The 26,848-nt window shown below is 40.2% G+C and overlaps 1 protein-coding gene across 1 annotated transcript in view; it reads right to left on the bottom strand.

Moving 5' to 3' along the window:
- Positions 1–26,848, bottom strand: part of TRHDE (thyrotropin releasing hormone degrading enzyme) — a 768,585-nt gene that overhangs the window by 159,602 nt on the left and 582,135 nt on the right. The window lies entirely within an intron of this gene.

The following is a 26,848-nucleotide window of genomic DNA, read 5'->3' on the forward strand; positions in this document are numbered from 1 at the left end:
AATATCTGCTCATTACATATGGTACATATTAATGACATTTCTTAGTGTATTATGCATATATAAATGTACATTAATATATGTGTAAATATTATAGGCATAATTATATATATATATATATATATATATATACACACATATAAAATCAGTGGCGGATCCAGAGCCTGATCTCAGGAGGGGCACTTATAGATTATTTAAAGAAATAATCCATGCACAATAACCACTACAGCTCTGTGTAGTGGTTATGGTGCCAGGAGTGCCGGGACCCGCTCCCAGAGTAAATAGTCAAACCGTTGGGATATGGGGCTGTAGTAGGGTATAGGAGCAGTGGTGCAATGTGTGAGGGGTGCAATGTGTGTAAGGTTTAGTGTGTAGGGTGTGTGGGGCAATGTGTGTATAGGTGGCTGTGTGTGTGTGTAGGGCAATGTGTGTGTGGGGGGTCTGTGTGTGTGTATGGGGGGCAGTGTGTGAATGTGTATGGTGTGTGTGTGGGCAGTGTTTGTATGGGGCTAGAGTTCACTCTCACCACTGGGAACACCAGGAATCCCTGGTGGTCGCAGTGGTGAGAGTGAACTCTAGCCCGTAGCTCCAGGGCTAGAGTTTCCCTGTGGCACTCTCCCTCCCCCTCTGTCTCTCTCTATTCGCCCCTCTTTCTCCCCTTGTGTCTCACTCTCCCCCCTCTCCATGTGGCACTCCCCCCCCTCTGTCTCTCTCTCTATTCACCCCCCGTCTCTCTCTCTCTATTCACCCCCCATCCCCTCTGTCTCTCTCTCTATTCATCCCCCCTCTGTCTCTCTCTCTATTCACCCCCTCTGTATCTCTCTCTATTAACCCCCCTGTATCTCTCTCTATTAACCCCCCCTGTATCTCTCTATATTAACCCCCCTCTGTATCTCTCTCTATTAACCCCCCTCTGTATCTCTCTCTATTACCCCCCTGTATCTCTCTCTATTAACCCCCCCGTATCTCTCTCTATTAACCCCCCCTCTGTATCTCTCTCTATTAACCACCCCCGTATCTCTCTCTATTAACCCCCCCTGTATCTCTCTCTATTAACCCCCCCTCTGTATCTCTCTCTATTAACCCCCCTCTGTATCTCTCTCTATTAACCCCCCCTGTATCTCTCTCTATTAACCCCCCCGTATCTCTTTCTATTACCCCCCTCTGTATCTCTCTCTATTAACCCCCCCTGTATCTCTCTCTATTACCCCCCTCTGTATCTCTCTCTATTACCCCCCCCTCTGTATCTCTCTCTATTCACCCCCACCCCACCCACCTTAGAGGAGTCGAGGAGTCAGGGGGACGGCCGCGTTCCACACTGCAGCCTCGCCGGTCCGGCTGCACTCCTACTGCTGAGGGCTGAAGGGGGAGGGAGCATATCTCTACCATGCTCCCTCGCGGTTCCCACAATTCACAGAACGGATGCTGCTGTGAATTGTGGGAACCGCGAGGGAGCATGGTAGAGATATGCTCCCTCCCCCTTCAGCCCTCAGCAGTAGGAGTGCAGCCGGACCGGCGAGGCTGCAGTGTGGAACGTGGCCGCCGGCCCCCCTCTGAGTGTGCCACCGGACCGGCCACCCGGTGGCACATACTTGCGCAGCCCCCAGGTGCCGCGGCCCACCGGGAAATTTCCCGGTATCCCGGTGGGCCAGTCCGGCCCTGCATGTACCAATCCTCTCTGCTGCAGTCCCATTCAGTCACAATGCAATATGAGTTAGTGATAATAAGTGTAAAGGTTTCGTGGGTCAGGGATGATGAGAAAGAGGAGGGGGTGACTGATGGGTAAAGAGTTGGAAAAAGGTGAGGTGAAGGGAGGTTAATTTGATAGAAGAAATAAGATTTGGAGAGAAAAGGGGATTAAAGGTAGAGAGAGACACACACACTAGGAGCTAGGGATGAAACAATTAAGGGAAAAGGTCAAAACTGGGGGAAAGAAGCATATGCAGGGAGCAAAAGTGGAAAGAGATGGGTAGGAGACGGATGTGGGAGTGAGGTACAAATGGGGGGGCATAAGTGAGGAGATGGGGTGTTGGAGACAAATGTGAAGGACAAAAAAGGGAGATAGATATACGTACAAAGGGGTGCGCTTTGAATGGCAGAGAAACCATTTATTTTTTTTACAAATCATTTCAATGTGCTTTGGCAAAACAAGAGAGACCACACCCATAGTCTTTCAACACCGTAACAACTACAAATAATTGTAGCTGCAATAGATGTTTAGGTTGTCCCTTCAAAAGTTATAATTAAAGGGGAAAGAGGTGCCTTTGGACATATTGATCCCAAGTGCCAAAAATACAGAGTTCTGTCACTAGGGCACTTCAATTCCCAAATAGCACAGAATCAAAAAGCAGAGCAATTGCATAACTGATTGATAATATAAGATTTATTAAGAGACCAATAGCCAAAAATACATTGTTTCAGCTAGCTAGGTCTTCTCATGCATCAGCTGTGCCATCTCTACTTTAGCATGTTATAACATTGTAGATTTTACCTTCACCTTACTGGTTGTTACCCAAAACTAAGTATGTATTTCAAACAAGGGAATACTTTATAACAATACCTTAGTCTCATAGTTAGATACACATATCCAAGAGGCAATATTTGGGTAACTCTAGCTGGGTGATCCTCATAGTAACAGTTAAAATAGACAAAACATATAAATAAATGTGAGCCTCTAAGAGCTCTGCCCTTCATAAAGAGTTAGGATTTATATAATAATGACCCATAAAAACAAACATACAGAATTTACAATAAATAATTGCATAGTATATTCTATATTTACTATTTCTACTGATGTGAATTCAACAATGTATGAGATAAAAATATGTTTTCTTTCTCGAACTTACTTAATCCAATATATTCTAACCCGTGTATAAGTTCAGAGCTTTTCATGAGCATAGCAGCAGTAATAAATTATATTCACTGATTGACCAGTTCAAATAACATATGTGAGCAATCAGAGGAGGACTATATTTGAGGCACACTATCATTGACATAATAACCATGATAAAAGCTATCCATCACAATTCATTCTGGGTTTTTTAAACTTGAGTATGCATTGTTATTGCAATCCACTTATAAGGATGAATAAAGTAAACTGATTTAATAATATTAAAATCAAGGTTTTAAATGGTGCTGAGTGCAATGTTTTCAAAATGCACTGCTTAAATCATGCATATTTATACACAAACATATTGTGTTTTTGTAGCGTTACTTACCTGGGCCTCGAGCCAGCGGAGGTCCTCTGTTCAGGCCGCACACAATTTCACAGCCATCGCAGGGAAGGGATCTCTGATCCGTCTGCCATCGCACAGCTTGCCCCTTAAAGTAGTAAGCGCTGCTCTCAGTACGAGTGCATTCTTAAAGGGGAAATGGACACATCTGGATTCTAATCAGGCCGTGCCAGTTCGGCGCCTTCATTCACATACATTTTGGGGTCGCCGGCATGACATGGACCCCTATATGACGACCCTATTTGCCCTATTGTGGTTTCTGTTCCCAGTACCTGTAGTTTGTTCCTTGATTCACTCCATCCAAAACCTCAGGATTAAAGTTCTTACAGGGAATTTCAAACACTCCCATAAATGAAAGACATTTGATATGAAAATGATCACACATTTCAACACCAGAAATGAAGGACTTCATGGAGAATTTGGCTTTCTCACACACTACCAAAACTTTATATAAACACACATCTTAATGTCTTATATAGTTCTTTTTCAATATTCTCGCTTCACCTTTATTGGATCAATTTATATACATACATATATGCAGCTATACTTGCATGCCCTGCTCTGCTGTTTTCTTGTTGTTGTTTTTTTGTTGTTTTTTGTTTAGTTTTTTTCTTTTCAACTAGCTTTTTGGCTCTCCTCTGTTTATTTACTTTTTCTGACTATTCTCAGCTTTTCTGCCAGAGGACCTGGACATTTTGTATTGGAATGGCCATGGCAAGACCTTGCTTTTGTGGTCAGTAAACTATTTCTGTGATTATGATGTATGTTTTGTTTCATTGTCCTGCTGGAAGACCCAATCACTGCCCATGTTAAGCTCTCTGTCCGATGCAGTCAGGTGTTCATTTAATATCTGTTGATATTTGATAGAGTCCATTAAGCCATGTATCCTAACAATATGTCCAGGTTCTCTGGCAGAAGAGCAGCCACACAACATTAAAGAGCCACCACAATATTTTACTGTGGGCTTTTATTACTATATATCTGTGTGCGTGAAACCCAACATTGGAATAGAGCCAAAAAGTTCTATTTTATTTTCATCTAACCACAGAACCTAATCCCTGTTGAAGTTCCGGTAGTGTTTGGAAAACTGAAGATGCTTGAGTTTGTTTTTGGATGAGAGTAGAGGATTTTTTCTTAAAACCTTTCCAAACAACCTGTGGTGATTTATGTGACGTTGGATTGTAGTTTTGGAGACTTTATGATCTCAAGATGTAACTAAAATCTGCAATTCTCCAGCTGTGATCTTTGGCCACTCGTACCATCCTCTTCACTGTGCATTGAAACAATATAGAAACATGTCCTCTTCCAGATTGATTCATAACATTACCAGTTGACTGGAACTTCTTAATTATTATTACTGATGGTGTAAATTGGCATTTTAATGCTTTTGCTATTTTCTTATACACTTTTTCCACTTTGTGAAGCTCAATAATCTTCTGCCGTGCATCACAGCTATATTCCTTGGTCTTCAGTAGTGGGGAAAGTGATGGAAACCATGTTAAAGGATAGGATTGTTGAACATCTAAAAACACATGGATTTCAAGATCAGAGACAACATGGGTTTACTTCAGGGAGATCATGCCAAACTAATCTTATTGATTTTTTTGATTGGGTAACTAAAATTATAGATCAGGGTGGTGCAGTAGACATTGCTTACCTAGATTTCAGTAAGGCTTTTGACACTGTTGCACATAGAAGGCTTATCAATAAACTGCAATCTTTGAGTTTGGATTCCAATATTGTTGAATGGGTAAGGCAGTGGCTGAGTGACAGGCAACAGAGGGTTGTAGTCAATGGAGTAAATTCAAAGCAAGGTCTAGTTACCAGTTGGGTACCTCAGGGATCTGTACTTGGACCCATTCTCTTTAATATTTTTTATAAGTGATATTGCAGAAGGTCTTGATGGTAAGGTATGTATTTTTGCTGATAATACTCAGATTTGCAAGAGGGCTGATGTTCCAGGAGCGATATGGCAAATGGCAAATGATTAAGTAAACTAGAAAAATTGTCAGAGCTGTGGCAACTGACATTTAATGTGGATAAGTGCAAGATTATGCATCTTGGACATAAAAAAACAAGAATATTTGATACAGTGCTAACCTCAACATCTGAGGAAAGGGATTTAGGGGCGATTATTTCAGATGACTTAAAGGTAGACAGACAATGTAATTGAGCAGCAGGAAATGCTTGCAGAATGCTTGGTTGTATAGGGAGAGGTATTAGCAGTAGAAAAAGGGAAGTGCTCATGCCATTGTACTGAACAATGGAGTATATTCGAAGCTTGGGCTTGTCACCAGTGGGGTACCTCAGGGATCTGTACTTGGACCCATTCTCTTTAATATTTTTATTAGTGATATTGCAGAAGGTCTTGATGGTAAGGTGTGTCTTTTTGCGGATGATACTAAGATATGTAACAGGGTTGATGTTCCAGGAGGGATAAGCCAAATGGCAAATGATTTAGGTAAACTAGAAAAATGGTCAGAGTTGTTGCAACTGACATTTAATGTGGATAAGTGCAAGATAATGCATCTTGGACGTAAAAACCCAAGGGCAGAGTACAGAATATTTGATAGAGTCCTAACCTCAACATCTGAGGAAAGGGATTTAGGGGTGATTATTTCTGAGGACTTAAAGGTAGGCAGACAATGTAATAGAGCAGCAGAAAATGCTAGCAGAATGCTTGGTTGTATAGGGAGAGGTATTAGCAGTAGAAAGAGGGAAGTGCTCATGCCATTGTACAGAACACTGGTGAGACCTCACTTGGAGTACTGTACACAGTACTGGAGACCATATCTTCAGAAGGATATTGATACCTTAGAGAGAGTTCAAAGAAGGGCTACTAAACTGGTTCATGGATTGCAGGATAAAACTTACCAGGAAAGGTTAAAGGATCTTAACATGTATAGCTTGGAGGAAAGACGAGACAGGGGGGATATGATAGAAACATTTAAATACATAAAGGGAATCAACACAGTAAAGGAGGAGACTATATTTAAAAGAAGAAAAACTACCACAACCAGAGGACATAGTCTTAAATTAGAGGGACAAAGGTTTAAAAATAATATCAGGAAGTATTACTTTACTGAGAGGGTAGTGGATGCATGGAATAGCCTTCCAGCTGAAGTGGTAGAGGTTAACACAGTAAAGGAGTTTAAGCATGCGTGGGATAGGCATAAGTATATCCTAACTATAAGATAATGCCAGGGACTAATGAAAGTATTTAGAAAACTGGGCAGACTAGATGGGCCGAATGGTTCTTATCTGCCGTCACATTCTATGTTTCTATGTTTCTATGTTTCTACCCATTAGGAATGTGCATGGGCAAAAAATTTGGTTCGGTTCGGCACTTCCGAAATTCGGTACTTTGGCAACTCGGCACTTCCGAAATACGGGACTTAGGGTTAGGGGTAGGGTTAGATTCCTGTCAACATTCATGTAATTTTCCCTCCCGCTCTTGTTTTGACACTTTTCAGAAATCCGAAGCACTTCCGCACTTCCTCAAATCGGCACTTCGACAGTTCGGTTCGGTTTGCACTTCCGAAATTCGGCACTTCGCAATTTGGTAATTCGGCAATTCGGTTCGGCACTTCCATAATTTGTCAATTTGCCAAAAATCAGCAATTCGCCAATTCGGACATTCGGAAGCATCCGAATGTCCAAATTGCCGACATTCGTCAGAATTTACATTCAGAACTAAACGAATTGCACATGTCTATTACCCATTGTAATGGAGGACTAAGTAAATTTGGCCTGTGTGTTAACTCTTATTTATACCCATTTGAAACAGAAAGACATATTTGAACAATTTCTTGTTCCTATTCATAGTTACATAGTTACATAGTTACATGGCTGAAAAGAGACTTGCGTTCATCAAGTTCAGCCTTACTCACATTTGCTTTTTGCTGTTGATCCAAAAGAAGGCAAAAAAAAACAGTTTGAAGCACTTCCAATTTTGCATCAAGCTAGGAAAAAAAATGTCTTCTTGACCCCAGAATGGCAATCAGATTTATCCTTGGATCAAGCAGTTATTACCTTACATTGAAAGATTATATCCTTGAATATTCTGTTTTTTCAAGTGTGCATCTAGTAGCTGTTTGAATATCTCTATGCACTCTGATAAAACCACTTCTTCAGGCAGAGAATTCCACATCCTTATTGTTCTTACAGTAAAAAAAACCTTTCCTTTGCCTTAAACAAAATCTTCTTTCTTCCAGTCTAAACGCATGACCTCTTGTCCTATGTAAGTATTCAATTTCATTTTCCTATTCACCCAAAAAATGTAAAATATCAACGGGAATGTACTTCAAATATATTTTTGTCATATTCATAGGAGTGCCAATAATTGTGCCAGACATATATCTGCAAAGATTTTTTTTCATAAACCTGGGTTGTGTTTGCAATTGTTTGATATCCATGAGATCCATGATAACAGAACACAGACCATAGAATATAAATAATAACTAAACTAAAAAAAAAAAATTGAAAGTTTTTTTAAAATGGTCAATAAAAAATATATATTTGTATTATATTCTCACTAGACTATTACTAACATCTAATAATGATATGATATAAGCTATTATAAAAATGTAAGGTATAATGTAAATCATATTGGGCCAAACTCAAATAAATAATTGCAAGCTTTAGGGTTACTCATGGTGGGAATTAAGACTAGTTTAAATTCCACCACTTAAATTTCAGGTTTGTATTTTTTGCCTTTAGCTTTACATTCTAGTCAATTATGTTGTTCATTGGCTAGCATATAAGAAAATGAATCTACCCTCAGTTCTGTCTTTGCATGTTACAGTTGACTATTAAATAAGTAGTGAGTAGTGATGACATGGGTACTAGCTTGTGAAATGTATGCCAAAAATCTTTTTTTTAGGCTAATTTAGATTAAAATTTTAAAGTTAATTCTGGAGTGACCAACATTTGCTGCATATAAAATAGATCCCATTCGGCTTATGCTTTGAATTGTACAGAAAAAAGAACATTAATCTGAAAGTTCTAACTCTACCCCATGAGAAAGTAATCAGGGTACAACTATACAAAGCCTTTATGTATGAAATATTTATTACTTGCTGACATTAGGCTTTTCCCATCTTTCACTCTCTGTACTGAGATTTAATTTTTAATAAATGTCACTAATGGATAAGTAACTCAAAATATATTTCATGCAGCCATATGTATGTCACTAAGTGATATGTAATTCCAAATACAGCCATTAATTAACAAGCATTGTAAATCCAGTTATAGGTCACCAAATGACTGGTAACAAAGGCTTAACATTGATAAAATATATCAGAGTTTTTTATGCTATCTACACACGCAGTTGAAAAAAATCATTTCATTTGGATGTATCTGATGGGAATCTCTTTAGTGAAGTGTGCACACGTTATGTCCTGTTTTGTGGTCTATTGCCAAGTGCGTTGGCCTTCCACCTATATCTTATTGCCTTTCAACAGACCAAAACTGAACAACTCGACTCACTATTGTGTTATGACAATTAGACTCTCTTTTTTACAATAAACAGGATGCAAGAGAATACTGAGAAAGGACAGCAACTGAAATAACGTGCTGCCGGTACCAAAATAGAGAGAACCTAAACCATTTATAAATCAGACTGATTCCTCCCAAAAGGGTGGTCCAAATTGAAAATGCAGGCTGGCACCCTATGCTTGAGAGATAGAGCAACCCAACTCAACATTGTTAGGCCTCACCAGTGAGATGTGGATGATATCCTGCTAGGTACAGTTAATAAGCGGCCCAAGTTGGAATTACCCTTTTACATTAGGAAGACCCTATGCAATTTGCAAATAAACCAAAACAAGGTGCATAAGAACACTGAGAACTGACAACTCAAATAACTTTCCCTTTGGTAGATGCCCACCCAGTTCTCAAGATGGTTTTTGCTCATCTTACAGAGAGAGTTTAAACAATTTGCATATCAGAACAAACCAACCCAAATGGATCTCCCTATGGTAAAAGAGTAATCCACACATTGACCCATCACTGCACTCACTGTGTGACGAGGAGTCCCTGCTACACTTCATTGATGAGGCCCAACATGGCTGAAACAACTGTCTGATTTGCTGTAACTCTCATGCAGGGGGGACCAGCTTGCATTTTGCATCTGGACCACCCTTCTTATTGAAATTCACATACATAACACTCAATACATCTGATAATGTTGCAGTACAGAGAATATAAAATGAATAAACAAAGATTTGTTACATTATAGACTTTACTTTTTTTAGTACCGTGCTTACAATTAAGAACAAGCCTTTAACCCCTTAAAGACAAAACTTCTGGAATAAAAGGGAATCATGACATGTCACACATGTCATGTGTCCTTAAGGGGTTAAACAAAATGCTTTGTTTCACATAGTTACAATTCTAATAAGTTCCTTGTATATTTTAGTCATTAACCAGACTGATAATCAGGAGACAGTGTCTCAAGGGAAGCAGAGGAAAATAATTCACTCTCCACATTAACAGTCTGTGTGCCTGCAAAGGGCACGCTGACTGAGTACCACAAAAAAGGATATGTAATGTAGTTCTCCAATAAGTGTTATATGTAGGTTACCATAGCACTAAATAGAATCCAATCCAATTATGACACTACCCTTAGGGTAATTTGGGGATCAATGGCACAAGACTGTGATTTAATTTTAATTAAATTAGCAACAACACAAGGAAAAAACATACACACGGTCAGCACATGTTTCACATACATACATAACCTAAACTCTTGAAGGCAATTAATGATCAATATTTCTCTTTATTATTCTTACTATTACTCTATTGTTTACTGTATAATAATTATAAATATTTGTAAAATATCTATTTTATTTATGTTTATTTTTTACTAAGAAAAAAATATTTTAATATATATTGATAAAAACAAAATTATATATACTTAACTCTCTTCCTTTTTTATTTCCTTATATATACCAGTAGAAGAGATGACCAGCACTCACGGATTCCAATAGATGATTAAAAGTTATAAATTTATTAATCCATTAATCCAAGCTGCTTCAACGTTTCAGTCCACGTTTGGGACTTTCATCAGGAACCTATATATATATATGTAGTTAAAGGAACACTATAGTCACCTAAATTACTTTAGCTAAATAAAGCAGTTTTAGTGTATAGACCATTCCCCTGCAATTTTACTGCTCAATTCACTGTCATTTAGGAGTTAAATCACTTTGTTTCTGTTTATGCAGCCCTAGCCACACCTCCCCTGGCTATGATTGACAGATGAAAACAAAAAACTGGTTTCACTTTCAAACAGATCTAATTTACCTTAAATAATTGTATCTCAATCTCTAAATTGAACTTTAATCACATACAGGGGGCCCTTGAAGGGTCTAGCAAGCTATTAACATAGCAGGGGATAAGCAAATCTTAATTAAACAGAACTTGCAATAAAGAAAGCCTAAATAGGGCTCTCTTTACAGGAAGTGTTTATGGAAGGCTGTGCAAGTCACATGCAGGGAGGTGTGACTAGGGTTCATAAACAAAGTGATTTAACTCCTAAACGGCAGAGGATTGAGCAGTGAGGCTGCAGGGGCATGTTCTATACACCAAAACTGCTTCATTAAGCTAAAGTTGTTCAGGAGACTATAGTGTCCCTTTAATACATTGCTAAACACAAATACACACCAGTCAAGCCATAGGACTTGCTTTTCCCAGAGAAATCTCACTTTAACATTGCTCTCACTACTGCAAGGGATTCTGGGTAGGCGACCCACCACAACTCTCTCGGTATGTATGTATAGTATTACCCTAACATTTGATATATCAATATCAAATGATAAGGAAATAAAAAAGGAAGATAATTATATATTTAAAGATTTCCCAGACTTCTATAAATAATAGACAAACCACAATTTTCTCAGTCTCTATTTACACTGTGCATATTCCCTTCATATATACACCAAGAACAACAAACTAATTAAATAGTGGAGCTCTTCAAATACAGTAAGCTCTTATATATCTTCTTTGAGAGCAAAAATGTAAGCCAAACTGTGCACTTAAAGTGCAATATGAGTCTTATATAGTCTTATAATCAAAAAGTGTTCAAAATAAAAATAAAGTGCTATAGTAATTTTAAAATAATCTGTGCAGCAATAAATTAATTAACAAATATTACGCATGTGCAAAATTAATAGAAAAATTAGCATGGCTAAATATAAGTGCAAATCTAGAGAAAAAAAAGTGCTTACATTCCTTAATAACACACATCTGCAAAACCCCAAACTGTGTGCAAATATATGTGTACAATTGTGTAACAAGTAATAAATAGATATAACACCCATGTTGCACTCTTCTTATTTGGAGGATATACCTCAAAAGGAAAAACACATACAATCGTATAGAAAGTCTAGACAGTTTAAAAACAATAAATTTTAGTAAAAAATATTTAAAATGTTTCCAGTACGCCTACTCACATTCTATAGAGTCCCAAATTGACTCTAAGATAACAGTGTTGGAGTTTATTTGGTGTAATTCCCCCCTCCCTTTCGACCAAATATGATAAAAAATACCATGAAAAAGAGAAAATTGAAACAGAAATAGTGCAATACCATCAAATAATAGGTAAGTAAATACACAAGCAAGTTAAACTCATGTGTACCAGAGCCTACACACCAGCTCTCTTAATGCAACTTCCACAGTTTCTTCTAAAAACAATGAATTCTTACCTTCCTCTCAGTGACCAGTAACTTGTATTAATACATTTTAAATGGCTAGCTTACTCACAACTTTAAAAAAATAAAATAAAAAGCAAAGAGATAAAAAGAGTTTCACCGTATGAAAGCTTCCTCAGTTAGTAATTTTCTCTGCTTTCTGTGGTTTAAATCCATTTTGTTTTGTATCAGCACACATTCCACGCCTCAATATATGGCCAGCTTAAGTTCCTCCTGGATTCTAAACCTAACTTCCGGTAGCATTTCTGGTGGTGATTCGCTGGTAACCATCCTCCCCTCTTCCCTGACAAGGGGTGTGTGAGAAAATCAAGATTTTCTAACTTTGTTCGTGTAATATTTCGGATTTTTGTTTATATTTCAGTTAGTTGTTTGGAAGTTTCAAACTACCGAAGGACCGACCACCCCTCTGGCTCATTATTACTAGAGAAAACCTTTAATTAGGCGCTCTCTATGTGTGGCCGCCATTCTTATAGTCGAACGCCATGTGGAAGAGAAAACGGCGGCCATCTTGTTTGCACGAAAGGAGGATGCGGAACTTGGTCGTTGTCAGGGTACCTGAAGTCTCTACCTCGGAGGAGGTTAGACTTCCCGACGGCCGTTCTCTCAGGGGGGCTGATTCATCCAATCCTCACAGCTCTCTTAGTCATTCCCACGCCGGCCGCGATAGCCCCGCTTCCTTTTATGACACGACGCTCAGGAGCCGACGTCATGACGGCAATCACATCCCGACCTGTCAATCTAGTTCGGAACAACGAATCAGGGCTCGGCAAGGGCGGAGTCATCAATTAGAGAACCAGGGTATAAAAGAGGGATGTGTGTAATGGTTCATTGCCCTGTCGTGGTTCTAGCTTCTCTGGTTCCTCAGTGCTCTTATGTCTATTGTTCTATTTGGTTTTGACTCGGCTTGTACTATCGTTCCTGTTTACCTCTCGTGTCCTTTGACCTCGGCTTGTCTCTCGCTTACCTGTTCTCTCGGTCCCTCGACCTCGGCTTGTCTCTGACCATTCTTTGCTTTCTCCTTACGTTAGTCCGGCCATTCTAAGGTCCGGTATACGTACTCCTCTCCTGTTCGTACTCTGCGTGTTGGGTCCCTGTCCCGATCCTGACAGTCGTCTAGTGTCTGGAACTAAAATCGGACACTTGACTTCCCAAAACACCGGTCAAACTGACGAACGCCTGCTTCCTTTTCCTGAACAACTAGGAGAGTGCTGTTCGGTAGTTTGGTTCCTACGAACTAGGGGAACAATCACTGCTATGAGCCAAAGGGATCCATTCGTGCATTTGTTCGGTTTTGTGACTTAACGAAATAGACTGTCCGCACAGCCTAAACACATGGAACTGTTCTAAACAGGAGCCTCGTGTGCGGTCGGTCAAATGTTTTGTTATTGGTTGTAATAAGTTGTGTCCCTGTTTTCCACCAGGTCCAGGGGGTGTTCCTCTGTCCTGGAGAATTGCATAAAAGCCCATGTGGCACAATAAAAGTTCTTTCCTGTTACACCCTTCATCATGATTCAGCTGATGTTTGGGTACCTGATTACTGCTCTGGGAAATTCTGCTTGAACGCTGCTTCTACTCTGGAATGATAGACAAATGGAAATCCAAATGGCAAGCTATAATCACTCTTGTTCTTAGCCGTTCAGGTAAAAAACGACAAACCCCTAGCTACCACTTCAGGGTTCATCACAGGGTGCAACCAATTCCATTCTCCACTCCCATATGCGAACGGAACTACTGTCTCTAATTTCGTCACATTGACAACTTGACAACTTCCATCTTATTTTGTTTTTCAATAGTTAAAGTGGCCATTCTGATTTGTGTTTGAGTGACTATGGTAACTGTTATGATCTTGACAAAAAGTCTTAATGACAGTTTTAAACAGTTCCATTCATCTGTATATAAATATTTTCAAACCATTTCTAGTGCTCTGAATTTGTACATGTATACATGATCAGTCCATAACCAATCAAGTCCATATTATTTTCTAAAATGTTTTGCAATTATCATAATTAATTGTATTCATATATTTATTCATTCAGCATAACATTATAGCTTAAAACAACAAAACACATTTTCTCTATTTTTTTTTTCTTCCTTCCTTCTTTCCATTTTTTACAGGAAATTTGAAATCACTATTAAGACCCTTTGGTATTAAAGTGTTGAGCTCAAAGTTCCACCTAATTTCTGCCCTTCCTAGTGTTTAAAATAAAAATCCTCCCCCTCCAGTATTTTTTAACTTTTTAAAAGCAAAAAAAAAATAAGACCAATAGGATTTCTATTGTGCTGATTTTTAAAGTGAGACAGGACACTATGCTTCTCCATTCCATTAAGGATTTCTTATTTTCCTTGATTCTTAAATATAAATATTAAGTGGTTCTATTCACACAAAACAATCCACATGGGCAAATTAGCAGATATTTTTTTTTTAAACAAAAAGTAATTAACTCTTCAATCATATTTATTTTTTTTGCCCTCCAAAAAAAATGTCTTTTAAATTACTTTTTATGTTTCCTGTTCTTTTACATGTTAAGCAATTTTTGCACTCCCCAAAAAATCTGATGTCCTTATTTAAGAAATGCATATGGGGTGGATAAAATGCACAACTTTTCACTGTCTTTTTTATTTGACCCTCTAAAAATTATTGATGGTTTCTCTGGTAAAATACTTATGAACTATGTTTTTCATTACATAGTTACATAGCTGAAAAGAGACTTGCGCTCATGAAGTTCAGCCTTCCTCACATATGTTTTTGTTGTTGATCCAAAAGAAGGCAAAAACCCAGTCTGAAGCTATTCCAATTTTGCAACAAACTGGGAAAAGATTCCTTCTTGACCCCAAAATGGCAGTCAGATGTCTCCTTGTATTAAGCAGCTATTACCCCACTAATTAGAAATTATATCCCTGCATGTTATGTTTTTGGAAGTATTTATCCAATTGCTATTTAAACATCGTATGGACACTAATAAAACCACCTCATCCGGCAGAGTATCCCACACCCTTATAGTTTTACTGTAAAAACGCCTTTTCTTTGCCTTAGATGAAATCTCCTTTCTTCCAGCCTAAATGTGTGACCTCGTGTCCTATGTATAGCCCTGAACAGATTTCCAGATAATGGTTTGTACTGGCCCCGAATATATTTGTGTAATGTTATCATATCCCCTGAGGAGCCGTTTTTCCAAACTAAAGAGATTTAAATTTGTTAATCTTTCTTTATAACTAAAATGCTCGATTTCTTTTATCAATTTTGTAGTCCGCCTCTTCACTTATTCCAGTGCCAATGACATCCTTCTTTAGAACAAGTGCCCAAAATTGCACAGCATATTCAAAGTGTGGTCTTACCAGCCATTCATAAAGAGGCAAAATTACATTTTCATTCCAAGAATTTATGCCCCTATTTATACAGGACAAAACCTTACTGGCCTTAGCAACTGCAGACTGACATTGCATATTGCTGCCTAATTTGTTCTCTATAACAATTCCCAAATCCGTCTCGTGTGTTGTTATCCCTAATACACTACCATTTAGGGTGTAAGTTGCTTGTGCATTCTTGACCCCGAAGTGCATAGCTTTGCATTTCTCTACATTAAATTTCATGTGCCATTTTAGTACCCTGTCCCCCAATCTATCTAAATCCCTCTGCAGCAAAGCAATATCCAGCTCACATTTTATTACTTTACAAAGTTTTGTGTCATCTGCAAACATTAAAACATGGCTTTCAATGCCTATTTCAAGATCATTTATAAATATATTAAATAGAAGCGGTCACAAAACCAAACCCTAAGGGACATCACTTACCACTTTTGTCCATCTTGAAAATGTACCATTAATGACAACTCATTGTACTCTATCCTTAAGCCAATGTTCTACCCAAGAACAAGAATATTCATCTAGACCAATTTCTTTAAGTTTGAAGACTAACCTATTGTGAGGAACTGTATCAAATGCCCTGGCAAAATCCAAGTAGATCACATTCACTGCAACACCCTGATCTATACTTCTACTTACTTCTTCGTAGAATGCAATTAGGTTAGTTTGACATGACCTATGTTTCATAAAACCATGGCAATTATTGCTATAAAGTTCTTTCCGGGGGGGCGGAGCCAGCGCCTGAACGAGACAGTCGCAACTCACTGAAGCTCCGTGAGCTGACCCGATCAAACTGCTGTAACGGAGGGAAACCAGCCCCGTGATCCTGAGGAAAAGGTCCCCTGCGTGCCCCACGCCATGGGGAAAAAAACAAATAAACATAGAACGGACCCCTGCTCCGGATCAAAAGATATAGGCATTTACATGCGCCCGACTCAGCGGCAGGAGCACGCAAGATGGCGCCGGCTAATGCCTACACCACACAGTCGTCGGATGAATAAAGCCTGTCAGACCTCCTGCCTGCACAACCTAAGGTACAATCTAAGCCCCTACAGCCTGCAGACTTAGGTGACCTGGCACCATCCACAAAAGCTGACATTAAAGCAATAATGCAGGAAATTAGGGAGATGTTTGACGCTGATATGGCGCTGGTACGCAGGGACATTAACGCGCTCACAGGCCGTGTAGCCTCGGCAGAGGAGGCTCTTACCAGCCCCAAGGTGGCACAAACTGCTACAGATGCAACCTTAAGATCCCTACAGAAACAATGCAATACACTGACAGCACAGATAGCAGGCACAGAAGATAAAGCTAAGGCTCGAAATGTGCTCATACGGGGGGTACCCGAAACGATCAACGCAGGGGAATTACCACATCACTGCAGAAGACTCATAGCCACGATGCTGATCCCAAAGCAAGCTACGCAGGTCGGAATTGACTCATGCTTCTGTCTACCCAAGGCCATCAAGGCACCGCAAGATTCCCCAAAAGATGTACTACTTAAATTGGTTCGGGACTCTGACCGAGGGGCCCTTATGGGAGCAGCACGTGGCTCCCCCACGATTACCTTTGAAGGCTCGAGTCTGATCCTGTACCAGGACTTATCATGCCACACTCTCACATGGCGCAGAGCATTCAGCCACATAACACAGCACCTCTGAGAGAACTCCCTTATAAATGGGGTCCCCACAGGCTGATGGTGGACCATGATGGAAAGACGCACCTCCTGATAAACGCTTCAGAGGCCCCGACCTTCTTCCAATCATTGGGTCTTCCAGCGCCAGAGAGCATCACAGATGCCCGTCCAGTGTGGAACATCACAGCCATCACACCCTTTGCGCCCAGAGGAACGGTGCCAAGAGCTGCAGCCCTCCCAACTTGAGCCGAGCAGAAGCTCACCTCTATAACATATACGCACAACTGCAGGACGTTTTCTTATGTTTTTTTATTAGATACAACATTTATGTTTTTTTTTATCTTGATCTCATATTGTCTCTGTTTAGGAGATACATTCTCAACCTGGCTCCGTAAGCGGACAGCCATTGACGTGACCTATGCAACTCCAGTACCCCCCCCCCACCACTCAACCCAGACCATGTTGGGTCCTAAACTATTAGACGACAGCCCTCACCCCGAGGCAGACAAACTACCTGACAGAAGGGGACCGACTGCGAAGCACGCAATGGCCATGGGCAACCACAGGCCACACTATCTATAGATCCCCACGTACTCACCCTAAATAAGACATATTGCCCAACATCCTCTTGCAGGGTACATCAAGCATCCCGCTCAAACCTTCCTCGACAAGCCCACTGACCTTCTTCCACACAGACTAGAAGGGGATTAGCCGACTCTTAAAATAAAAACCGGGTAGACATAACTGTGTTAACTGTGTAACTCCAAGTCCTACAATGACCATTTAATATATAATCTGTTAAATACCGCTCTTTCGAGTACATGTTGTACCTTGATTTATATGCTTGCTTTCAAAGTGCCTCAAAGTATCCTGCAGAGCGTTTTTTGGATCTTTCGGTCTAGTCTTCGTCTCGCAATTGGTCATGTGTGTAGCTATCAACCATGGTTTCCATATGGATTCTAGTCTTGCAGTTCTAAGATGGGACTCCGAGGAGAGTATTTCATACCTGTAATATTGGTGTACTTTCCGTGTTAGCTCTTTGTTTGTCGGACAGTATGTGGATTTCCAATTGAGTGCCAAAAGGTTTCTAGCTGCTAGAATAACTATAGTAGCCACTTGTTTGGAGTTTCTTGGCCATTCATCTGAGAATAGGAGCAGCAAACCGGTTTTGGGGGTGAGAGTGCGGCATCTCCCGATGCCTAAAGTTATCAGGGTTTCGACATGTGTGTCTATAACGGCTTAATCAACTCGCACTCCCACCATATGTGGGTCATGTGCCCTAAGGCTTTCTGGCATCTCCAGCAATTAGCTCCGATTGTTGGATAGATCTTGTGCAAACGTTGTGGTGTGAGGTACCATCGGTACACGATTTTCTTGTGAGCTTCAATGTGTGTGAGTGAAGCAGGTTGTTATACCCCTCAAGGCATCCAGCGATTTGAGCCATTGGTCATCTGGAAGCTTGGGGATACCCTCCTTTTCCCATTGGGAAGTATATTTGAAGAGTTGCGGTGAACGGCAATCTAGCAGCGTTCGGTAACATGTTGATAGAGTTTTTGGTTTTGTCGGGTTCTTTTGGCATCTGTTAATAAGATTCGCCTTACACATCTGACTAAAGTTAAGCCCTATGTGCGGGAACTCTACTTTAGTGTTAATTATACTCTTCAGTTGTAGATATGAGAAGATAAAGGAGTTCGGAATTTTGTATTTCTCTTGGAGGTCGGAGAATGGTAATATCTGGGCCTTATCGCATAGGTCATCAATATATTGTAAGCCCTTTTCAGACCAAAGCTTCAGCGACAGCCAGGGAGAAATTGCTTTCAACGCCAATAGGGGAGCGCGAGAATCGAAGTGATTGAGTTCGGTTGAGTCTCTGTGGATCAGGTCCCAGACTCTCACCGTCAGTGCAGTTGTGGGGTATAGTGAGATTCCCTGTGGGCGATATGGCTTGGGGGTCCATAGAAGATTTTTTGGAGAGAGTGGGTGCATCCTCTCTCTTTCCATATCTACCCATTGGTATGTGTTTTGCTGTGCATGGAGTCGGACTGCTGATTCCAGTATGGCTGCTCTATAGTATGTGAGCAACTTGGGTAATCCCACCCCTCCTTCCCTGGGAGTCATTTGCAGTAGGGATAGTGGCAAGCGCGGTTTCGTTTTGCGCCAAATGAATCTGTTTAGCTTACTTTGCAAGTTCCTAAACCACATTATTGGGACTTGTAACTGTAACATCCTGAATACGTAGAGTATTTTCGGAAGTATCATCATCTTAATGGTTTGTATTCTACCTAACCAAGAGATGTGGGCTGCCTTCCATGCTTGGAAACTCGAGATGCGCATGTTGATCAGCGGTGTATAGTTTAATGAGACCATTTTCTGGACGTGGAGTGCCAATTTGATTCCCAAATAAGTGACATATTCGCGCCTCCATTCGTATTGGTAAGCGGACTGTAGAGCTTGTAGGCGGTGTATTGGTATGTTAATCGGTAATGCTTGTGTTTTTGCTGTGTTTAATTTATAGAACGAGACTAAGCCGTATTTGTGTAACAGACTCATGAGTCTAGGTAACGAGGATTCTGGTTGACTGAGGGATAGAAAGATGTCATCCGCAAACATTGCTAAGCGGTAATTATGCGTGTGAATCTGGATGCCTTCGATCAGCGGATCTACTCTAATTTTATGTGCCAGGGGTTCTAGTGATAAAATAAACAATAGTGGTGATAGCGGGCAACCCTGCCGTGTGCCGTTGGTGAGGTTGAAAGGGGTGGATATAAACCCCCCATTTGAAACTTGAGAGGATGGTGAGCCATAGAGTGCCATTACACCTTGTATGAATTCTTGGGGGAAGTCGTACCTTTCTAGGACAGTTGTCATATAGGACCAATTCAGACGATCGAAGGCCTTCTCTGCGTCTAACGCCAGTAGCAGGCCTTCGGAATTGTGTGATTCCATGTGTGACAGAATGTTTATTATCTTCCTTGTATTGTCGCAGCCCTGTCGGCCTCGAATAAAACCTGATTGGTCTGTGTGTACAATTCTGGGGAGGATTGGCGCTAGTCTGTTAGCTAAGAGTTTCGCGTAAATCTTCGTGTCACAATTAAGCAGAGAAATAGTCCGGAAGTTAGAGCATTGGGTGGGGGATTTTCCTGGTTTCGGGAGTGTCGATATATGCGCCTGGAGCATGTCAGATGGCATCTTACCCGTGCAAAAGCAATGGTTGTATAGTTTAGACATATATGGAGCTAGGATATGACCAAAGGTGTGGTAGTACAGGTTTGAGAACCCATCTGGCCCTGGTGATTTGTGCTTTGGGAGTTGAGCTATGGTTTGGAGAGTTTCTTCTACTGTGATAGGCTTGGTTAGGCTCAGGCATTCCTCTATTGTTATCTGGGGTAAGTCGACATCTTGTAAAAAGTCATCAATGTCTTCTTTCCTAGGTTGGGAGGAGGGATCCTCTGTGCCCAGATTGTACAGTTTGCTATAGTAATTGCTAAATTCATCAACTATGTTTTGTGGGTTCGTTAATTTGTGACCGCTAGTTGTTTGAAGATAGGCTATTCTTGTGGCTGCCATTCTAGTCTTGAGTTGTGCAGCCAAAATCTTCCCAGCTCTGTTGCCTTCTTTAAAAAATTTGTGTTTCATTTTCGTGAGGTAGAAAGTGGTCTTTGCTGTTTCTAAGTCGTTCAGTTGTGTTTGTAATTGTAGGATCTTCGACGTTGTTTCGAAGGATGGGGTTTGTTTGTTTGTGCGTGTTAGGTTATGGAGTTCTGTGAGTATATTTGTATATAACATGAGTCGTTGTTTCTTGTTGTAGCTTGAGTGCTTGATGAATTGGCCTCTAAGAACGGCTTTATGTGCTTGCCACAGGCTTTCGGTCCCGACTTCTCCATCGTTATTTATTTCAAAGTAGGTTTGTAGTTCTTCTTTGATTTGTGCTACTAAATTGTGGTCTGTCGTTGAGGCGCCATGTTCTTTTGCCATGGGTAGGGTGCTGTGTCAAGATTGCTAGGGTAATGGGAGCGTGGTCAGATCACGTTATATCTCCAATGCTGGTCGTTGCTACTTTTGACAGTAACGTGACTGATAGAAAAAATCTATCTATACGAGAGTATGAGGTGTGACTTACAGAGTGGAACGTATAATCTCTAACTGACGGGTTTAGTGTTCTCCACACATCTAAGATGCCATGGTTTGTGAGTGTCTAGTCTATCAATGATGCGGACCTTAGTCTTGTCTTATTAGTTTGTGTGTCTACTGTGTCTGTAGATGTAGTGTCTAAGGTGGGGTCTAGTAGACAGTTAGTGTCTCCCCCTATGATGATATCTCCATACTTGTGTGCCTCGGCGATGGTGAAAATTTTATCTAGAAATGCGTGTTGGTCATTGTGAGGGCCGTATATGTTAACTAAAGTCATTTGAATATTGTTTATTATGCATTGTATAAGAAGATATCTGCCTTCTTTGTCTTTGATTAGTTTGATTAGTTGAAAGGACACTGTCTTGCTTATTAAAATTGATACTCCCCTTTTTTTTGTTTTGTATGTGCTATGAAATCCCAAGGGGAAGTATTTGGAAGTAAATTTCGGTTTCTTGTTTGTTTGAAAGTGAGTCTCTTGGTAAAATGCAATATGGGCGTTCTGTTTTCTCGCTTCCGCAAGAGCTAATCTCCGTTTATGGGGTGTATTCAACCCTTCGGTGTTTAGGGAGAGGATGTTAAGCGCCATTGTGTCTGTGTTGGGACGCAGTAAATTTTTTCGGCGTCATAGGGGATACGGGTTTATTGAAGCCAGTGATGCGGGCCCAAAATCTTCTTGCCATGGTTCGTTGTCTTAAAGTTGCGGTCTGTCTGTAATTACGAGTATCGATTTAGCAATTGAGTTTCTTCATTTTCATAAGTGCGCTCTGGAGGACGTTCTGATTCTGGAATTGTGGTCCTGAGAGAAATGGAGGGGGGAGGGAGGGAAAACAAGGAACTAGAAACAAACTATATACATTAAACAATAAGCCTCTAAGGTGAGGCTGGAAATAATTTCGGCTTGCGCCGATCATATACATAGGTAAGGTCTCCAGAGTGGGACCTTTAAAAACTTAATTACCTGGGCGTTGAGGCCCACAGTGGGGGTATAGACTCCCCAAGTTGCAAAAAGAGAGACTATCCTTTGTTTCATACATTACTACGGTCAGTTAGGTACCTGAACTAGTGTAACTGTTGAAGTGCCGATTTGCAGTGGTGGATGGTGGTGATCTACTAAGGTGACAGACAGATAGGGTGTAATTAGTTATGAATTAGTTCGAATTTTTTTTTATTTATTTATTGATGTATTTTTAATTTTATTTATTTATGTATTTATTTATTTATTTTTATTTTTTTTTATGTTTTTTTTTTTTGTCTTTAGAGTTAATTTAATAGATAAGCTTTAAACATTAAACATTCCCATTAAAGCCACCACTTGGATAATTTCGCCAGTGCTTCAATATCGCATGTGGATCATTTATCCCATCTCTATCTGGGCTTCTAGTATTATTCTGGCTATTACAGCATGCACAGTAAATACACCTCTATTGTCAACCTCCGAGGCCACCGATCTCTATGTTGCACGGCTAAAAGTTCAAGCTGAAGGGCTTTGTGTGACTATAAACCCTTAAAGTCAATTAGGTAATCTGTGCTGCTCCCATCCTGGGGTTATTTTCTGGGGTGTTTTAGCTGCCAACTGGCTTCCTGCTGGTGCTCTCGGGTCTTCTGGTATCGGTATGTTCCATTCTGCTAGGGTGCGTTGTCCATCTGCTGTTGTAATGATGTGTGTTTCGGCTCCATCTTTCTTCACAATGAGACGTGTCGGGAATCCCCACTTATATGGAATCTCCGCTGCTCTCAGCGCTCGAGTGATGGGAGTGAGGGACCTTCTTGCAGCTAGGGTGTTTGCTGATAGGTCTGTATAAAGTTGGATCTTGTGGAAAGCTTCAGGGAGAGTAGGATTCTTCCTGGCGGCCAGCATTATTGATTCTTTGGTGGTATAATAATGCCCCCTTGTGATGGTGTCGCGGGGTGTGGAAGCTGGCAGGTGTCGAGGTCTGGGTAAGCGATGTGTCCTGTCCAGCAGCAGGTTTGACTCGGGTATATTCGGCAATAAGTGTCTAAAGAGAGTAGTAACATAGGTGCCTAATTCGCCAGGGCTGACCTCCTCTGGAATCCCACGTATTCGAATATTATTCCTCCTATCCCTATCCTCTTGATCTGTTAACTTAGTGAGAATATATGACAGTTTAGAATCCACGCTTTCAAATGATGCTACAGCATTGTTGTGTGCTGCGATTATCTCCTCTGTCTTATTCTCAAGACAGTCCGTGCGTTCTCCCAGTGATTGTACCTCTGCTCTAATTTCCCTGACTAATTTGTCAAAATCCGCTTGTAGGGATGATTGCAGGGCATTAAGCATTTTTTGTATAGAGGCTTCAGTGGCTGGCGTTTCCCTGCGTGAGATGGAGGTAAGATCACTCCTGCCGGAACTTGAGGCCGGTGATTGAGGCCTACCGCCGCCATCTTTGAGGTCTCGCTGCGATGGGGCCATGGCTGCGATCTGGAGGGTAGGTGTTTCTTTTACCTTCCTTTTAGAGGATGAACGCTGCGCCATGCTGACGGGTGATTTCTCCGGTGTGTGTTATGGTTTTGAGGGTTAGTCTCTCGGTAAATGCTCGTTTATTTGCTGTGTTAGGGGAGTTTGACTCGGAGCCCGTCTCTCACACGTCCATTCACGTCCGCGGTCAGGCCACGCCCCTACATTAATTTTTTTTAACTGCTGTAGCACCTTTTCTCGAGTCATCAAATCACAAGTCATCAGCAAGTTTTTTGCAGCAATCATTTGCATATCTCTTGCCATAGGATCCTCATTAATACATGCTGAAGAAAAATAGTTATTTAAAATGTCTGCCTTTTCCTGATCTTCATTAACTGACAGATCCATCTCTATTTCCTGTGTAACTACACTTTCATGTTTTGTTTTTTTAGAATTGATGTACTTGAAAAAAATGTGAGGGTTGGTTTTGCATTTTTTCTCTCTCAATTTCTCATTTTCTAGTTTAGCAACTTTAATTGCCTTTTTGCAAGCATTATTGGATTCCTTACATCTTATATTGGATGCCTCTGATTTGTCCAATTTAAATGCTTTAAATGCCCTTTTCTTATTTTTAATCTCTTGTTTTACTTCTCTACTAAGCCACATTGGTTTTAATTTGTTTCTTTAATATTTATTACCCAATCGCACATACTAAAAAATGTACCTTTCTAATATTTGTTTGAAGAGTTTCCATTTATTCTCAGTGTTTTTTTCACTAAGGAGTTAATGTCAATCGGTATGTTATATAGCTGCCCTAATCTCATTGAAATTGGCTTTTAAATAAATTATACGTTTTTGCTTTTTTGAGTTTATTTTAAAAATTACCATATTGTGATCACTATTTCCGAAATGCTCCTCCCACTTGAATGTTGGTCAAAATATCAACATTGTTTGTTATAACGAGATCCAGACAAGCATCCTTTCTAGTTGGTGCTTGTTCCAGTTGTGACATAAAGGTGTTATTTAACACATTTAAAAACCTGATTCCCTTTGCTGAAGTGCTAGTCCCTCTATCCCAATTTATCTTATAACTGTGTCGGTTAAAATCACATATAAAAGATACTCTCATTTTTCTCCCCTCTCTTTTTATACTTGATTAAATGATTTATATATAATAATACAAATTCATCCTCTAAAGTGCTCAGTCTATCTTTATATCATTTTTCTATAAAATCTAATTTTACTTTCCTAATCTGATTTTATGCTACCTTTTTATCACTACAATTATGGACTATTCTTATAAACTGACTCTTTGGAACACTTCGTAACCATGTTTCATTGTGACAACTGGTTATATCTATATAGCTATTTGTATATTTCTTTTAAAAAGTTTTAGTTTTTATTTCATTATTTTCTATTGAAATAGTTAAATCTAAACACTGAACTTCTTGATTCAATTTACTTAAAGGACCACTATAGCCACCCAGACCACTTCAGCTCAACTTCAGCGTAATCCAGCACAGGGATCTCTCGGCGCTGGTGACTTTGTGACCTCTCCTCTTCAGGGAGACAGCCACTAGAGGCTGTTTTAACCCTCAATGTATGTTTCACTGAAACTGCTATGTTTTCAGCTGCAGGGTTAAAACTAGGGGGTTTAACCCTGCAGCTGAAAACATAGCAGTTTCAGTGAAACATACATTGAGGGTTAAAACAGCCTCTAGTGGCTGTCTCCCTGAAGAGGAGAGGTCACAAAGTCACCAGCGCCGAGAGATCCCTGTACTGGATTACGGTAAGTGGCTGAAGGGGTTTGAACCCCTTAAGCCAAGCAGGAGGGGGGCCCTGAGGGAGGGGGACCTAATAACCCCATAGTGCCAGGGAAATGAGTTTGTTTTCCTGGCACTATAGTGTTCCGTTAATTGTATTCCCCAATCAATTTTTTAAAAGGTTCAAAAAACATTTAAAATACTAATACTTCCCTTTCTTATAAACAATAGGCCATATAAACAAATGCCATATATAATAGGACATCCTGTTCCGTTCTGTTCAGCTGTCTGGACTTGGCTTCTGGTATCCAGTACTAATTTTGCAATTCTTCTTTCATTTTTCTGGTTTTCTATTCTATGTCTTTTTTTGTTGCCACATCCATTCCTGTGCCATTAATCCTTTTTTGTTTTAGTCTGTTCCTGCAAGCAGTGGTCTTATTTCCTCTGCTCCTTTCTTTGCAGGTAAGTACTGTGTGTGTTTTATTGTTGTTTATTTAGTCATGCATATCTAGGCAGTTAGGACCCACCGTAATTGGAGTACTTTGGCGCCGTAGTGGGCTGCATACATCTTGGACATTTATGTATGTCTAAATCTCCAATGTTTATTACATAGTATAGTTTTGTCTCCTCTTGTTTTGCCTTGTATCTTTGTCTCGTTTTATTTGTCTTGTATTCCCAGTTCATGTACTCATGTACAGTTCTGTCCTGTCCTGCCCTGTCCGTGTTTCCCTCATGTATTGTGTACATGTTCTGGGTTCTGCTCCGGTTCTGGTTTCTTCTAGTCTTGTCTTTTTTGGTGCCTGTTCTAGCCTTGCCTTGTTTCTAGTACTGGATACATATCTGCAATATATCTTGCTCCTAGGATCTGCAGAAGCTGCATCAGGGCCCTGGTATGTGGTCGCACAAACCCTGGTGTTCAACACCAGGGGGCGTGTGGTTACCCTGCTCCAGACCCTGGAGACTCCTATCCTCTTCATCAGGCGCGCAGGGATCCCGGTCTTTGGACCGCCACCCGTGACAGCTTGTTGGCATCTTTGTGGACCTAAAAATCTGGATGGGCTATATTTAAAAAAATCAATTCCTGCTTTGTCAGGATACCAATTAGTTTCTCTATCTAAGTATTCTACTATTTTGTTCTTAACCCGTTAAGGGTGGAGGCAATTGTACACGTTCTAATTAAAACAAAATGTAAATGAGCTACATATCTGTTCCACTACCTCTTTCAGTACAACACCTCTTGTACAATTACCTCTTTCAGTACAACAGTACCCCCCATTTACAGATTTTATGTGGTTTTGGAACGTTACAGGATCAAATATAGGACTACCCATTTTAAATTTTAAACATTGATGTTGCTAGATTGGTTATGATGCCTTTGAGACTGTACGGCAACCCAGAAATTAAAACTATCCCATCATGGCATGCTATTTGCAAAAGTGGACAACACAGGGTATTCAAAATGGCATGTGTCCAGTCTTTTGTAGTAGCTACTTAGTCACAAATTGTGGCCAAAGTTAGTGTTCATATTTGTTTTTTGCATTATCTCACAAAAAACTCAACTTTCACTGATGATATCATTGTCATTATACATTTTACTG

This window comes from Pelobates fuscus, chromosome 3, assembly GCF_036172605.1.
Source record: "Pelobates fuscus isolate aPelFus1 chromosome 3, aPelFus1.pri, whole genome shotgun sequence".
Taxonomy (NCBI): Eukaryota; Metazoa; Chordata; class Amphibia; order Anura; family Pelobatidae; genus Pelobates; species Pelobates fuscus.